Source organism: Octopus bimaculoides, chromosome 16 (genome assembly GCF_046866305.1).
Source record: "Octopus bimaculoides isolate indiv1 chromosome 16, ASM4686630v1, whole genome shotgun sequence".
Taxonomy (NCBI): domain Eukaryota; kingdom Metazoa; phylum Mollusca; class Cephalopoda; order Octopoda; family Octopodidae; genus Octopus; species Octopus bimaculoides.
The window spans coordinates 9,366,962-9,384,501 of record NC_142943.1 but is presented as its reverse complement, the minus strand read 5'-3'; the positions used below and the strand labels follow the sequence as shown (position 1 = coordinate 9,384,501).

At 36.2% G+C, this 17,540-nt stretch overlaps 2 long non-coding RNA genes across 2 annotated transcripts in view; both read right to left on the bottom strand.

The window, feature by feature from the left end:
- Positions 1-5,350, bottom strand: part of LOC149132270 (uncharacterized) — a 7,374-nt gene extending 2,024 nt beyond the window's left edge. Inside the window, exon 1 of the long non-coding RNA XR_016244573.1 lies at positions 3,216-5,350. This is a non-coding gene — a long non-coding RNA (uncharacterized LOC149132270). The remainder of the gene's footprint in view (positions 1-3,215) is intronic.
- Positions 1-16,067, bottom strand: part of LOC149132269 (uncharacterized) — a 25,578-nt gene extending 9,511 nt beyond the window's left edge. Inside the window, exon 1 of the long non-coding RNA XR_016244574.1 lies at positions 15,664-16,067. This is a non-coding gene — a long non-coding RNA (uncharacterized LOC149132269). The remainder of the gene's footprint in view (positions 1-15,663) is intronic.
- Positions 16,068-17,540: the final 1,473 nt, after the last annotated feature.

Genomic DNA, 17,540 nt, shown 5'->3' with positions numbered 1-17,540 from the left:
TTTACTACATTGATTAGCAACAAGGCTTTTTACATATAAAGATTTACAAGGGAAAAATCGGAAAGTTGTGGCGTTCATGGCTTTCTTAACAATATTAATGTTGTAAGCAAAAGCGAATCGGGGGAATCGATGCCGAGCGGAGGATCTTAAAACCAACAAACAAAAGCAAATATTTCTTTGTTAATTAGGCGCAATATTAATTTGTTGGGAGTAAAGGAGGCAATTGGAAGGTATAGATGATTGATTGGCTGGACCTCGTGATGTGAATAAATAGTAAGATGTGGAACAGGTATGGCTGAGTGGTTAAGAAGTTCGCTTTCCAACCGCATGACCCCACGTTCGATCCCAACTGCGCGGTAAATTGAACAAATGTCTTCTACTGGAGAATCGTGTTGACTAATAATATCTGGTGAGAGAAATTTGGAAGATAGAAACCGTTCGTTATGTGTGTGTGGCTTAGTGGTTAGGGTGTTGCACTTATGATCGGAAGATTATGGTTTCGATTCCTGGACCAGATAAATCAAAAATAGGTGTGTACTTTATCTCCCTTTTGTTTCATAATTTAGCGCTTTGACAAAAAGACATTGATAAAATGAGGACTGAGGTTTAATGTAATCGACTAAAATTAGTAAAAAGTGTAAGAGAACATAGCACATCTTGCTATCAGGAGTATTCTCCAACTGCTAAATGTTGTAAGTATTGATTAAGACACCCTATAAAAAAAAATCGAAGGTCCTTCCCAAGCCATAGGTTCATAAGACTGGTTTTTCGGATTTTGTGGCGAATATATCCGCCACGTAGACAGGATACTGGTCTGTAGCAGGTTTACTAATTTCTGCGAGCGAAGTGAACAGGAGCGACGTGAAAAAGTATTTTGGTCAAGGACATAAGCATTACCCAGTCTAGGAATCGAAACCACAACTTTGGGTGCAACACCCTAAGCATTAAGCCACGCGCCTCCAAATCGATCACCTGATATATTATGTATATCACGTGATCGACCAGAATATTGGATGTTGTCATACACCGTTGGCCACAATGCGCTTTGCATCGTTTTAGCTTCGGTATGACACTAATCTGCTGGCTTGGCCAGCGGGCCAGCATTGCCGCCAGACCGAAAGGCCAGACCGTCGCAGGGTTACACACATTTACAGCTGAGTGAACTGGAGCAACGTGAAATGCAGTGTTTTGTTCAAGAACACAACGCACAGCGGGTCTGGGAATCGAAACCACGATCTCACGCTCGTGAGTGAGACACACCTAACCACTAGGCCATGCCCCTTCACGCACACTTTCTTTCTTTCTCTCTCTCACACACACAAATATAAATATATATATATATATATGGGAGAATATACAAAAAATAACAACAGACGAGGACAGGTGGTGTAAATAACAAAAGTATATATTAGTATGACGCTCGGGAATGCGGAAAGTCTTTGACGTTTCGAGCTACGCTCTTCAACAGAAAGAATACGGAGACAAGGAGAAAAACACGGAGAAAAAAAATTGAATAGTGTTCAGTCAACAGTCAATCATAATAATATATATATATATATATGTATATATATAACACTATTATAATGAACACAACAACTTCTTGTTCCTGTGGGTGGGGAATTCAAACGAATCCTCTTCAGACTTTATGTAAATAGAAATCCTCCTCCTCCTCATCACCATCATCATCATCAGCAGCATCAAGTGCCTGTAGGGTTTCAATTTCGGGTTAGAATCATTTCATTTCGCTAACCGTCCCAAAGGCACCTGGGAAAAGAATAACCGTCACCACTTCATATTTCTTTCGCTCTCCAAAGATTCCAGGCTTCGTAGCCTAATTAATAAATTATGTCAGTGGAGATAGCAGACTCGATAGCAGGTCAAATATGAATTTATACGGTCCGAGTTCAAACCCAACCGAGATTAGCATTTCATTTTTTTTTTTCATTTCCCTACATGGGGATCAGTGAAATAAGCACTCGTCTGCAATATACGGGTGGTATTGGGGCAACGAGATTTTTGTTTTTTTATCGACTGTATTACGTACTTATCCACTCCCCTGTGAATTTGTGGGCATCATTCCACAATTAGAAAGCATTTATTAATGAAATGACGACAGTGGCAAGTTTTCAAAAAGCTAACATGAACGAACATTCTATACAAATACGAGAAGGAAGTGTGTGTGTGTAAGGGGGTGGGGAACTTCTCCCACTCCAGTAAACAAAATAAAAACGATTTCTGAATAAACAAGCTGAAAAAAAAAAAATAAACGTCATTATTGATTATTGATTACGTTGGTGATGGTTTTCTGAAGAGAAATAACAAAGAAAAGTTCCAAAACAAAAAAGTAACCAAACAATAACAAAAAAAAAAAAGCCCAAAACAAAGAGAAAAACCCCTTAACAAAAAATTATTTTGTTTTACTGAAGAAACAAACTCTGATTTTAGCACGGGGTGGGGGGTAGGGGGTTAGTACTGAAAAAACCCGTTTGTTTATCTGTCCTCGGACGCGGGTACACGACCAGACGCTATAAGAGTCATGAAAGAATCCCCTACGAGGTCACTCGACATGTTAGAAACAGTAGCTTTATCTCCCTGAAATCTGTCAATCGTCTTAATTACGGAAAAATAAATGTTAAATAGTGGCGTTGCTGGGGTGTTTGCCGCCCGGGGCAGCCTTTGAGTGTGCCGCGCCCCCACCCGTGCCTCTACAAAAAATACAACACCCTGAACAGACCTAAAAGTGCTGCCTCTCTAAAAGTGTCGCCTGGGCGAAACGCTCCTCGCTCCCTACTCTAGGTACGCTACTGATGTTAGATAACGTAGAGCTATATATATATATATATATATATATATATATATATATACACAGCAAGAAGGAAGCCTTTGTGTTGTCGCTCGACATAATAGCCCAATCTCCGTCATATACTATATTCTACTGCTGAAGAGAGAAGATAGAGAGAGAGAGAGAAGACAGAAGATAACAGTTGTAGATAGATGGCATAAAAATAAAAGATGGAATCGTCACAATTGGAACATCTTTTGCTCATAGGTCTGCCGATCCAGAAGAGAAAAACCAGACGCTTTTTAAAATATACACACATCGGTCCAATGAGGGAGCCTCTACGCGGTCGCTCGATCTGCTGGTAATAACAGCCGAAAATACTTCACAACATACATTTTTACCGTCTTAAGAAATTAGACAAGGGATGTAATACCTTTCTAAGACGGATGGTCATGACAGAGAATTTTTTTCTATTCATTTCAATTTTTGTTTTCTTCTTAACTGATAAACAAACTTCGACAATCCGGCGCCATTCAAACCGTTGAGGCCACTCTCTGCGACCTTGCTCCATGTCAGAAGTATCTCTCTCAGTTTGTCTTAGTCTGTTCTACGCCAGGTTACAGAAATGTCGACAACAATGAAAATCCATGACTGGAATACCATTTCTTGATGATGAACAGAAATAAAGTCATGGAATGGAAGAAGGTACAGGAAAAGTCACGGCTTTGTTGAGCAGAAAGATGTCACTTTATTTTTATTTAAATACCACGAACAATATGAATAATATTTGAAGTCCTTTATTAACTGACAGAAACACGACTTGTACACAATGACAAAGAGGAATTGGCGAGATTTAGGTTTAGGTACATACTGTGTATTTGTGGGACCTAATAATGAAACCAAAACAATCTGGGAAAAAATACAAAATAGGTTTGGACATTCCGAGTAAACGTAACGAGTATGTAAATACTTAAAAGTCACTTATGAAATGTTATTAAACAGATATATATTAATTTAATATTCTACTTGGCTAAGGCAGCGAGCTGGAAGTATCGTCTGTGTGCACGCTGGGCAAAATGCTTAGCGGCATTTCGTCCGTCTATGTTCTGAGTTCAAATTCCTCCGGGGTCGACTTTTCCTTTTATCCTTTCAGAGTCGAAATAAATACCAGTTGTGTACTTGGGACAATGTAATCGACAGTCACCCTCCTCTAAGCTTGCTGGCCTTGTGCCAGAATTTGAAATCATCATCGTTATTATTATGGGAGAACAGTGCATGCCATCAAAGTGATGCTGGGTACAAATATACGAAGCCCAATATACACATCATGTCTATCCTTCTCATAAAGGTACACCAGGCACATGCATCACAACCAAATGTGCGCTACATGGTAACCTCATACCAACATAAACAACGTATGACCTTGCGGGTGGGGCCCAGTTAGAATTAGCCCATCCTGCTAAAAAGGTCCCTAAATAACGGTTGTTAAAGGATGATGAACGAAACATCCATCTAAATTATCATTCAAACCCCAAAGGATCCCTCACAACACATTGCTATGATGTTCCTCCCACTATTCCTGCTCGCAATCAGAGATGCACATATTATTATTATTATAATAATAATAATAATAATTATTATTATTATGATGATGATGATGGCTTGGTTTATTATTCTGGTAACCTTTCTAATTTGTCTTATGTTTAAAGAAATTTGACATTGTGATTATTATTTGGTTTGTCGGCCTTTCGAAGTTATTTGAACAACTTCATTAACTTTAATTTAGGGGAACGGGCCAGTCGATTAGATTGACCCCAGTACGCAACTGGTACTTAATTTATAAACCCCCGAAAGGATGTAAGGCAAAGTCGACCTCGGCGGAATTTGAACTCAGAACGTAGCGACAGACAAAATCTGTTTATAAACAAATAATATTAAATTGCTGAGTATCATTGCTCAGTAAGAGTTAAGTTGCATTGTTTAAGTTTTCAGTTAAGAGGTCGATTCTCGTTTGAATTCCGTTAGCCCTCGTTTTTTCATATATAGGGAGAATTCACAAAAAAAAAAAAAGACGAAGACAGGTGGTGTAGTAAACAAACAGATGTATGAGTATAACGCTCGGGAAGTGAAAAAGTCTTTAACGTTTCGAGCCTACGCTTTTCAACAGAAAGGAACATAGAAAGAAACAAGGAGAGAAAAAAAAAAGAATGTGTAGTGGCTAGCGATATATATATATGCATGCGTGCGCGCGCGTTTGTACCCTCAACATCGCTTGACAAGCGATGCTGGTGTGTTTACATCCCCGTAACTTAGCGGTTCGGCAAAAAGCGATTGATAGAATAAGTTCTAGGCTTACAAAGAATAAGTCCCGGGGTCGATTTGTTCGACTAAACGCGGTGCTCCAGCATGGCTACAGTCAAATGAAAAACAAATAAATAAAAAATAAGAATAATGGCTAGAGAAATCCAGTGAAGTAAAATAGGAACCATCAGGATCCTTTGGCAATAAAATGATTGAGAATCACAGAGCTTTACACCAATTATGATATATTCTGTTGTGTCTGGAGAGTCATAGTGCCTTAATATAACACACTCACCGGTTCAATTTCCACTCATTTATTTATTTATTTATTCCAGATAGCTTTCTCGTCGCTGTATTTGCGATCGTTTCAATGGATTTCGACTTAAAATCCATTGATACGGTCGCAAATGCAGCGACGATAAAGATTTCTGGAATAAATAAATAAATAAATAAATAACTAAATGAGTGGAAATTGAACCGGTGAGTGTGTTATATTTAGGCACTGCGACTCTCCCAGACACCACAAAATTTGTTTCAACACACGAATTCCCATACGGAATCTTGCAAGCCAGATACAAAAACGAAGTATAAAATATTTGATTCTAATAATTTCAACAGGTGAAAAATACAACAGAAAAACAACAAAACAAACACCTAAGTTCAATTGTTGAAGATCTATACGTAGAAAAAAGAAAAGACAAGCTACATTCACCCAATTTACAAATAAATCATCATTATATGTGTCTAGTGAGATTAATTAAACAGTTAATTACCGTGTCAGTCTATTTTACAGACACAAACAGCACGCTTTAGAATTTTTATGGATACGTGTAGTGTAAATAATACTTTATGGACCTATGTGGAAGCCTGTAATTACGAAGACTAATTAAATTGATTAATTACTGTTTTATTGTATAGTTTATTAACAATAAAACATTGTACTTTAGAATTTTTGTAGACGTTCAGTGAGTCCAGACTGTAGTCTCTATGTGGTCCCTCCTGTTTTGTATTGGAGGTCCTTGTTTATGAAGAAACTCAAGAACTTGTACCCCAGTTCTGATTACATTTAGATAATATTCTTCCAAAATAAAGAGGCAAATTGGCAGAATCGTTAGCGCGCCGGGGAAACGTGCTTAGCGGCATTTCGTTCGCCTTCACGTTCTGAGTTCAAATTCTACCAAATGCCAGTTGAGCACTGGGGACGATATAATCAACTTACTCCCTCACCCGGAATTTCTGGCATTGTGCCAAAATTTGAAATTCAGGGAGACTCAGAATGTGACGAGGATGACCATTTGAACTACAAGTACTACTCATATTTGCCAGCTGAGTGGAGTGGAGCAACGTGAGATAAAGTGTCTTGCTCAAGGACACAACGCGCCGCCGGGAATCGAACTCACGACATTACGGTCGTGAGCTGAACACCCTCACAACTGAGCCACGTGTTTTCACATCGAACACACACACACACACACACACACACACACAAAACAAAAGACGTAGAAGGAAGATAAAACATGAAATTCACAAATACAGTAATCCCTCGCCATATCGCGGTTCACTTATCGCGCACTCAGTACATCCCGGATTCTTCTGGCTAATATATGTAAATCTATATCGCGGACCTCTCAGTATATCCGGGTTTATGCGGCCGATAGCTATATATTTTTTTAGATTTTAATTATCGCTGTGGGAGGTTTTGGAACGTAACACCCGCGATAGTCGAGTGATTACTGTGGTTACCTCTGACTCTTCCTGGCTTAAGAGTCAGAGTGACGGGAAAAAATGCTTCGCGAAATATATTCCCGTATTAGGCGCAGGATTGGCTGTGTGGTAGGTAGCTTGCTTATCAACCACATAGTTATGAGTTCAGTCCCAATGCGAGGCACCTGGGGCACGTGTCTTCTACTATAGTAGAAGACACGTGCCCCAGGTGCCTCGCAAACAATAACTATATTTTAGCCAATGAGGGAGCATTTGCATGATCAGTCAGACAGGCTAGTACTAGCAGTAAAGTCTTAAATATCAGGAGGAATAACACACTTGGACAATCCTATAAAATAGAGTCGGAAATTATTTAGCTTGCCAGTAACTGTAATTTCTTCGGATTTGCGTGTTACGATTCTGCACCTTTCAATACTTTGCAAAAATCTTAAAAAAAGAATTCGAAATGAAACTCAGCGAAATAATTTATTCTTGGGAATTATATTTTTGCTAGACCGATGTTTAAAAGATTCAAATGTGAAAAGAATTTCGGAAAATAAATCCGAAAAAGTTACAGAAAGAGCGGAAAAGAGAATAAACCATTGGAAAAGTGAAACTTTGAAAATTTTTTTTTTGCAGAATCATAATCTCTGTTTAGAATGTAAAGGTGGGGTGGAAGTGTAGAAAGGAAGATGTGGTGGAGGCAGGAGCCAAAAAAATTTCAAATTTTGGAAACTATTTTTGTTTTTGCAGAATCGTAATTTCTAATGTTTTTTTTTTTTTTTTTAAAAAAAAAAAAACGGTTTCTGGCGAACCAAAAGATTTCCAATATTTATTGACTTCAGGTAAATAAAAACAAAGGCTACAAAATTATTTGCAGTTCATTTTTGTATGAAACTTAATTTTCTCAGGTTATTTCAAAACAGATTAAACGTTATTGGAGTGGGTGGAGATGTAGTCACGTGTCGTAATTTCTATCAAAATACTTTGCAAAAATCAGAAATTTCCGTACATATATTTTAATTTTAAGATCGTTCTCTCCTATTGAGAGAGAGAGAGAGAGAGAGAGATTGTGTCTAAAATTTATAAATTCTGAACATACAAACTCCATAATTGGCAACATAAACAAAAAAGCTCCCAAAACTATTGGTTAATTTAATAATGTCCTATAATAAATTTAATAAATTCCGAAGGCAAAAAATCCGTCACAGTATTCAATTTAGTAAAGTTGTCGAATCTGTACGTATAAACAATGACCTCAAGTAAAAAAAAAAAAACAAGAAAAAAAGAAAAAAAACGAAAGACATCACATAGAAACAACATACGACATTCACTCATAAATTAGAAATTATCATTTTACGTGACAACTAAGGTGAATTAAACCGAGTTAATTATCGTTTTATGATATATTTTCTACATACAAAACAGCACACCGTAGAGGTTTTATAGACATTCGGGGATTCCACACGAGTAGTGTAAATGTTGCTTTATGAACCCATGAAGGGACTTTACCATTTTATAGCATATTTTATAAACAGTAAAACGCCATACTTTAGTGCCTTTGGAAGACATGAAAATTCCAGCATATCGTTTTAATGTGGTCTCTCCGGTATTGTATCAGGGGAGCGTTGTGTACGTACATGTGCAATAGCTTTACATTAGTATTCGATTTCAGAGTAAATATGTGATCAAATCACCCAAAAGATAGTTTTCATGACATATACACAAACTGTTTTCTATGTTGTTTAACACCAAAAGTCAGGTTTAATCGAGCAGATTTATCTCCAAAGACGCTCTAGCTGTGATTTACCCAGTTTTTTTTCTAAAGGTAGCTGGTTAAAACCTCATATTCTAATGTATACTTCCATCTGTTTTTAAAAGCAGGTACAGGACTTGAATCTCATGCAACGAATAAGGTGGCCTGTATCAAATAATGTTGAATACCCAGCTCATTTTATATATTCGCCTCTGCTCCTTAATACCTACCCTCTCCCTATCTGCTCTCGGTGCCTTTTCCCTCGTTTTTGCTAAACTCATAAACTTCAATGTTTCCACAAGTGTTATTCATTGTATGCTGCTCAAAATAGAAGACAAGTTTTTCTCCTCCCAAATCGTGCCCTATTGACTTACAAAAAAGCTTATTGAATGATGTGGCATTGAGGGTCATAGTTTAATCGATCAGGATTGATCTGGGGTTAAACGGTAACCTACAACTTCTGAAGCAAAGTCTTATCTCTCGCACCCCAGAGTAACTATTAATCAGTCAGATCTACAACGAATATTTGACTATTTGAGAATCTATCACGTTAATACTTTCTTAGTCTCAGTTTCTGTATTATTTTAGTGTACAACATGAAAAATCAATAAACTGACTTAAAGCATCAATTAAGATTACTTATCGTTCAAAGATTTACCCCTAGGGACATACGACATCAGATTGGGAAACAGTTGTCAAACATAAAATATAGTTATTTTGAAAAATCAATGCTAAAGTATGTAGACACAGACACACATCTATATCTACATACATATACGTTTGAATTGATAAATGATTACACACACACACACACACACACACACACACACACACACACACACACACACACACACACACATACATATATATATATATATATATATGAGTTTATGAATGTATTTAAGTACATTTTCCTTAAGGTATATTTCCAGATATAAACTTATAAACTTATAAAATATGACTGTTATGTATATACGTGTAAGGAATATAAAAAGAATCAAAATATGATTATATATCACACGCCAATGAGAACTTCTCTTTTTTAACACATCCCTCATAGTTTAATGTAAGTTTAAAATATTTTCTTTATATGACTGTATTGGGAACTCATTCTTTCTAAGTGTTTATTACACTGTCATCGATCATAACACCAACTAAGTTATTGAGATTCTCAGTGAACAAATGTCTTGATTAGACAAATTGAAATGTGTCGTGAGGTTCATCTAACGTAAAGATATAGTTTCTGCTATTAAATGTCTAATAACAGATTGAATAAATACTTTTAAGTCTTTCGTTATCTGTTCCCAAAAATTCTTGAATACTTTTTACATACTTGGATAATCTTAATTTCATCCAAATCATGGTTCTTCCATAAATACAGTTCTTTGATATTCCATGATATTCCATGATATATGAGAACCGCGAGTGTATTATTGTAATATATGTTGTAACCTATCAGTAAGGCGTTTGATAATTTTTTGGGGATAAACGTCTCTCCTCCCCATCCCTGAACCTAACAAAGTAGCACGGTCGTGTATAGAGGAGAACTATCATACTTAGACTCCAAGGTAAACTCTTTTCACCTATCTTCATTTTAGACCAAAAGTAGTAGGTATTCTTTTTATGCATGTGCATAAAAATATATTGGGGACATAGCTGTGCTGGAATAAAAAAAATGAAATTTTACAAATACATGTAAAGCGGTAAGCTGGCAGAATCGTTAGCGCATCGAATAAAATGCTTAGTAGCATTTCTTCTGTTTTCATATTCTGAGTTCAAATTTCGCGCAAGCCGACTTTGCTTTTCCTTTTTTCGGATTCGATAAAATAGGTACCAGTCGAACACTTGGGTCCATGTTATCGACTATTCCCCTTCCCATAAATTTGGGAAAAATTTTATAATACATAGCTCATTAAATTTCTGCTCAAACATTAAAGCTTAAGCAATCCTTTTTATGACAGTCTTTAGGGACTTTGTTATAGAGAGGTTTCACATATGAATAAAAACAAAAATTTCCTTCTTGGTAAAGAGTGGGGTTATTTTTCATTGTGACTGATTTAAATCATTAATGCCATTGGAAAAGGAATGAACATTACCATTTCCCGGTTTTCCTACCTGCCGAAAATGAATTTCTGGCATTGTTGTAGAGTGCCAGGCAAAGTGGTTTGCAGCATATGCTTACATCCTTAAAAATTAATTATTCTCGACCTGAGAATCTGAAACAAAACTTTGGAGACAATTATTTGACAATTCAATTCACTTAGGTTTCTGCGCATGCGCTAAAAATATGGGTCATGCTCAAAGACATTTCAACACAACTATAACTTTCCAGCTGCAATCATCCTGTCTGTATTTAAGGAATCAGAATTTTTTTCCAGATTTGTATCAACAAAAGCGGTCCAACCGTAACCATCCTCTCCCTAAACTCTCTAAATGAAGTTGCTATTAGCTTTTTGGTATCATTTTAGTTTGTAAAAGACAAAGAAATAGTTATAACTTTGGAATTAGTCGAAGGAGGTAATGAAGCACACAATCTAAAACGCTTTTAGTGAGAAAATAAAAGGTATTTTGAATTAAAAAATTGAAAAACAAATTTAGATTTTATTAAAATAACGTGTTTGTAATAACCTTAATATTTTTTTTTATAAATAAAGGTGTTAGATAAAAGTAATTCAGAGATGCCAGCTGATAAACCCATTTCAAATATTAGACTACTATGAAAAATAAACAAGCAGAAATAAAAGGTTATTTAAGATTAGATTCCCAAGGAGGAATAAAATCTGTTCCGATTTTCAGGCATTTTAAGATTATTTTCTATCATTAAAATAGTAATTTTTAAAAAATGTTAGAAGGCCAACAATTTTGAGAGAAATGGGTTTAGTCAATACAATTGACCCCGGTACTTGAATGATCCCGAAAAAGTCAATTTGACTTCGACAGGATTTGAACTCAAAAAATAAAGAGCCGGAACAAATACTGAAACGCATTTTTCGGCATTCTAACGATTCTGCCAATCTACTGCACCTTGTAATTATGATAATTAAACACTTTACCTTAAAAATACTCAGTTCTCTGTGTGAATTTGATCTCAGACATTATCGAGGAAAGCGCTGATTTGTTATTTCAAGTTACCATTAACACGCCGGGCGAAATGCTTAGAGGTATTTCGTCTATTTTTACGTTTTGAGCTCAAATTCCGCCGTCGTCGACTTTGCCTTTCATCCTTCCGGGGTCGATAAATTAAGTACCAGTTGCGTACTGGGATCTATCTGATCGACTGGCCCCCTTCCTCAAAATTTCAGGCCTTATCCCTATGGCAGAAAGGATTATTTCAAGTTACCATAGTGATTCGTCTGCGAAACCATTTTCGCTAACTACTGCTTTCTTATTTAGCCACAAAATCAGTAATTTCGAGAAAAAGGTTTGTTGTCAATATTTTCGACCCCAGTACTTGACTGCTACTCTATTTCATCATCTCCGAAAGTACGAAAGGCAAAGTTAACCTTGGCAAGATTTGAACCTAAAACATAAAGAGATAGAATGAATGCTGCAAAGCAGTATTTTTCCTGATGCCCTTCTCATTCTGAAAACTCGCTGCTCGCTAGTTTAAACTTTTAAATTATAAGGAGAGGAATCTTATTGATTGCCATTAAATTATCAACTAAGTACGTCCAATCTACAAGCTATCCTTATATATTTTCTATTAGAAAGTTTTATTCAGGATACAAACTGCCTCTCGAAAATTTTTGTGTTACGTTTAATGAAATCGATCTGGCAACCGCTGAGGCGAGGAATAATTTGAATGCCGTACTCAGGATATAGCACTAACCTCAGAAAAACAACAGAAAGTTTGATATAGAAGTGAACACTTTTTATCATTAATGAGCTAAGTGGTTTGTGTGTTTAGATAATGATAGATAAATACGCATAGAGATTAACATGAAAGTTGATGTTGACACTGAGATAGATACGCAACGAAATATATAATCAGAGAGGGAGTGGGCACAAAACTGGAAAACTTTATCGAAGTACACAAAGAAACAGACTTACATACAAATAGTCATAGAAAAATAATCAGACGATGGACATATTAAGGTCGATAAAAAACAAACTACAGTACAGAATAAGACATACGGTAAAAATATTTTCAGACAATGTTAGTGCGTTTTATTTATGGTGTTAATATTTTATTTATAACCTTCCATGGTCGCAACAAAGTCAGCACACCATAAAGCTGTAGGCAGTCTTTCGGATTATGACCACAAATTGAAATTGGAAAATTATCATAAGGATTCAATATTTAAATTTTGAAATAAATTTTTTAAAAAAATGAAATTTTGAAAAAAGAAAGAATCAGAAGTGTGCAGGCGTGGCATTGTGGTAACAAGTTTGCTTTCCAACCACGTGGTTCTGAATTCCGTACCACTTTGTGAGAGTGTCTTCTACTATAATTTTGGTCCCACCAAAACGTTGTGAGTGGATTTGGTAGACAGAAACTGAAAGAAGCACGTCGTGTATATATATATATATATATATATATATATATATATATATATATATGGGAATGTGTATCATATATCATACATGGATGTCAAGGAAATATATCCTGTGTATCAATCCAATATACAGGACAGGTAAAAGTCAAACATAGAATTCAGTACAGAATTCCCGCCTTCACAAAAAAAGTAAAAAAACCAAGGCATGAGGTAAATGAAAAATTCCGAAATTTGAACAGCTATTTCTTTTTGGCAAAATCGTAATCTCCGTTGATGAAAACAGAAACTCAAGGAAATAAAAAAAAAAAAGAAAATGGTGGGAGTGCATGTTTGACATGTCTTGCCGTGACATTGCAGACTTGTGTCAATATTTCCGCTTTCAATTTGGGGTTACGAATCGAAAGAATGTTAGGAGAGAATGCAAATAATAACGGTTTGATCGTATAAAACAACCCGTGACGTTCCCGTTATTTCAATCGGATTCACCAAATACTCTACTATTGCATTCATATTTAACACAAGAAAAAGTGTGGCTGTTTATTACTTAAATACACCAGACGCTTAGTGAATTAGAACGATTACCGTATTCAATGGCAGAAAAGATGCACTCCAATTTTAGCAGTGCATATTCTGGAAAAAAGTTTATATAACGTTAAATCATGTAGTATAGGTCACCCAGCTTTCGCATGTAGGACTCGGGGCGAGTTTTTGAAACATTTGTTTTGGAGGGTACAAAAAAGCATCTTATATGCCATCAAATACGATAATAACTAATCCTGTCTTTTATTGGCACTAGGCCTAAAGTTTTGGAGGAGGGGTGCTAATCGATTAAATCAATTCAAGAGTTCGACTGGTACTTATTTCATCGCCTCAGAAAGGGTGAAAGGCAAAGTCAACTTCTGCAGAATTTGAACTCAGAACTTAAAGTCGAAAGAAATGCCGCTAAGTATTTTTGTCCAGCGAAGTAGCATTTTCGCCAGATCGCCGCCTTATAGATACACTAATTAATAATTATTTCAAATTTTTGCCACAAGGGTAGCTTGGGGGAGATGAGGAGGAGTCGATTACATCGATCCCAGTGTTCAACTGGTACTTATTTTATCGATCCCGAAAGGATGAAAGGCAAAGTCAACCTCGGCGGAATTTGAACAATAATTAATAATGCATACTTCGTTCTATTCGATTTGGTTGTTAGGATAAGAAGCTTTCCAACACTCCTGCTAATGATGGATTTAAATAATTATTTAAAAAGATATTAGTTTTGTTAAATCATTTACAATAAATAAATAATCCTTACTACTTTTTGGCACAAAGTTAGCATTTTTGAGGGGAGGGGAAAATCGATTGGATCGACCCTACTGCTCAACTGTTACTTATTTTATCGACCACGAAATTATGAAAGGCAAAATCGACCTCGGTAGCATTTGAACACATCGTGAAGCTGGGAAAAATGATGCTAAGCATTTTCCCTCCTCCGGCGTGCTAACGAGTCCGCCAGCTTGCCGCCCTGTTAATTAATAACTCTTTCTAATTTTTGGCACAAGGCCAGTAAATTTGAAGGGGGGAGGGGTATGACAACTACCTCGATCCCATTGCTCAACAGGTACCTATTTTACCGACCCCGAAAGAATGAAAGGCAAAAGCGACCTCGCCAGCATTTGAACTCAGGACGTAAAGAGTCCGAAGAAATACTGCAAATATTCTGTTCCGCGCGGCAACGCTTCTGCCAAATCGCTGCCCTAATCACAACAGATAAGTAATAAAATAGAACTTTCACGACGTTTGACACAGTGAAGAATTTCACTACTCTGTGACCCCTGGAAAGGAAATAGCACCTATAAATTATTTACTTCCAAACGGACATAGTCATTCTGGAAATACATTGTCTTTCAAGATTCTGTTTTAACCCTTGCTATTCTATATGGAATTTCGAATCTATTAGACGAATATATATGCAAAGCACTCATCTAGGGTCGGAAAAATAAAAGAATATGTGCCCGCCTGGAATGCGATAGACACGTGGTTCGAGATTTGAACCTGTTCTTTCTTCACGCCAAGATTAGATAATGCCCATCAACGTCTTATAATCATTTACATCCACCGTACAAAAGATTTAGAAAGAATTACAGTTTTAGATAAATTGACATAGAGATCGGTGTTGAAATAATGTGTATGTGTGTGTATATATATATATATATATATATATATATATATATATATATATATATATATATAATGTATGTATGTATTTGCGCACATATAAAGATATAATTTTATACAGATATATAGAGATAGGTATTAAGATATTGGCAAAGTTTCGGAATAACTATCACTATTTCATGGAGAAGGAAACGGGAGGGGATTGGATGGCTTTTCCCCAACTTCATTTTATAGATCTTTAGTAAATGGGGGAACTTTTTTCTAAAATCTTCAATTCTTAACATTGTTGCCCCCCTGTTCCCTGTCCTTCCTCTTGAGAAAGTGATAGTTCTATCTATATAAATACGTACACACACACGTTACATATATATATATATATATATATATATAGATAGATACATATAAACGCGCACGCACACATAGATGCAGGATATACATAATAATTTATACAAGCATATATTTACCAGAAGACGAAGCAGTTCCACGAACAATCTGCAGGAACAGACAGCACCACCAAAAAATGTTAAATGTTAAAAAATACCCGAACCACGGATGCAATGATTTTGACCTCGTCACAGTTCCTGGCAAAATGTTTCCAGTGCTTATTCGAAAAACTTTAATCCCAAGTGTAATTTCTAATAGGTAACAACTCAACAGTTAACAAATTACCAAAAAAAGAAAAACAAGGCAAAGCAAAGAGGAAACAAAAAGAAAAAGGGTAGGTAAAGAGGTGTGGAAGACGACAGGTAAAATTTGAATAAAAAAAGAACATGAAATACGAAAGAGAGAAGAACTGAGAGAGAGAGAGAGAGAAGACTTAGAAGTAGGCGGAGATGAAACAAGATTAATTATTCTCCACTCTAACAGTAGCCCTGAAATCAAGAGTATTTTCCTTGTCTTTTGTACTTTTTGTGCGTTAAATACCTTTTATAAAAGTATAAAAATGAACAACAATAATCACTACAAGCGGATTATGTGTGTGTGTGTGTGTGAGAGAGAGAGAGAGAGAGAGAGATCTACACAAATATTCACATACATACCTATGTATGTATGTATGTGTATATTTAATTTTGGCGCCTAACAATTACTTTGATTCATGACCAGTGTCATCACGTGACTCGTTGGGTGGTGCGAGACGAGGCGGGGGGGGGAGTGGGGAGACGGAGGCCGTAGGAATATACAAAACAACTAAAAGACGAAAATGCTTTTTTTTTTCAAATATATTATTTGTTTTTGCTTACAATACTCTCCCTTCTCCCTCCTACTTACTCGCAATCGTTCATTAAGCACCCCCACTTCTCCTCCTACACACAATCCTCTTATTTCCCCCCTTTTCTCTCCTCTTCTCCTTTCCCAGTCCACCATCGCCTTCTTTACACCGTTTCAACTCCCCGCCTATTAACTTTTTGGTGGTAGCTGGACTAAAATATAGAGGTGGTGGTGGTGGTGGTGGCGGTGTCAGGTAACGTGATTAGGTAGAGAAGGATGGCACGAGGTTTGACGAGGTAAAACCGTACAAGATGAGCTCACATCTTACACCTCACCTCCTCACCTCCTACTTTTCACCCCCCCCCCTCCGACACCAAACTTCTAATTCGCCTCTTCTTGCTCGGCTCATTTCATACGGTCACCTTACACACACGCACACACACACACGTATATATATATATATATATATATATATATATATATATCTACAATACAAGTATGTGTGAATAGACAGATTGATAGATAGATAAATAGGTAGAGAGGCGAAAGTATTTACTGTTTTAAGTAAAGAAATATTTGGCGATCACGTGAGCAGCAAGAAAAAGATTTTGGTTTTAAGATTTGTCCAAATTTCTCCATAAGATCAAACACACACACATATATACTGAATTTATTAATTAATATGCTACATTGTGATTAATTAATTTTATTGCGAGACGTGTACTATGCGTGTATATCTATGTATGTTACATATGTTTGTACTTGTGTCTATGTATGTCCATATATCTATATCTACATGTACCTATCTATCTATCTATATATCTATCTATCTATCTATCTATCTATCTATCTATCTATCTATCTATCTCTGTCTGTCTGTCTATCTATCTATCTATCTATCTATCTATCTATCTATCTATCTATCTATCTATCTATCTATCTATCTAAAAATATATACGAGGAGTGTTCCAGAAGTTTGAAATGCTTTCAGGAGGGGCAGTTATAACTGTCCTAGATTATTGTAATTTTAAAATACCATCACTACACATCTAATAAGCTGACCTGCCAACTTTTTATTCCCGATTGAAGGAGAGAAACACACCCTCGTAATCACTGCTTGTCACAGCCTATT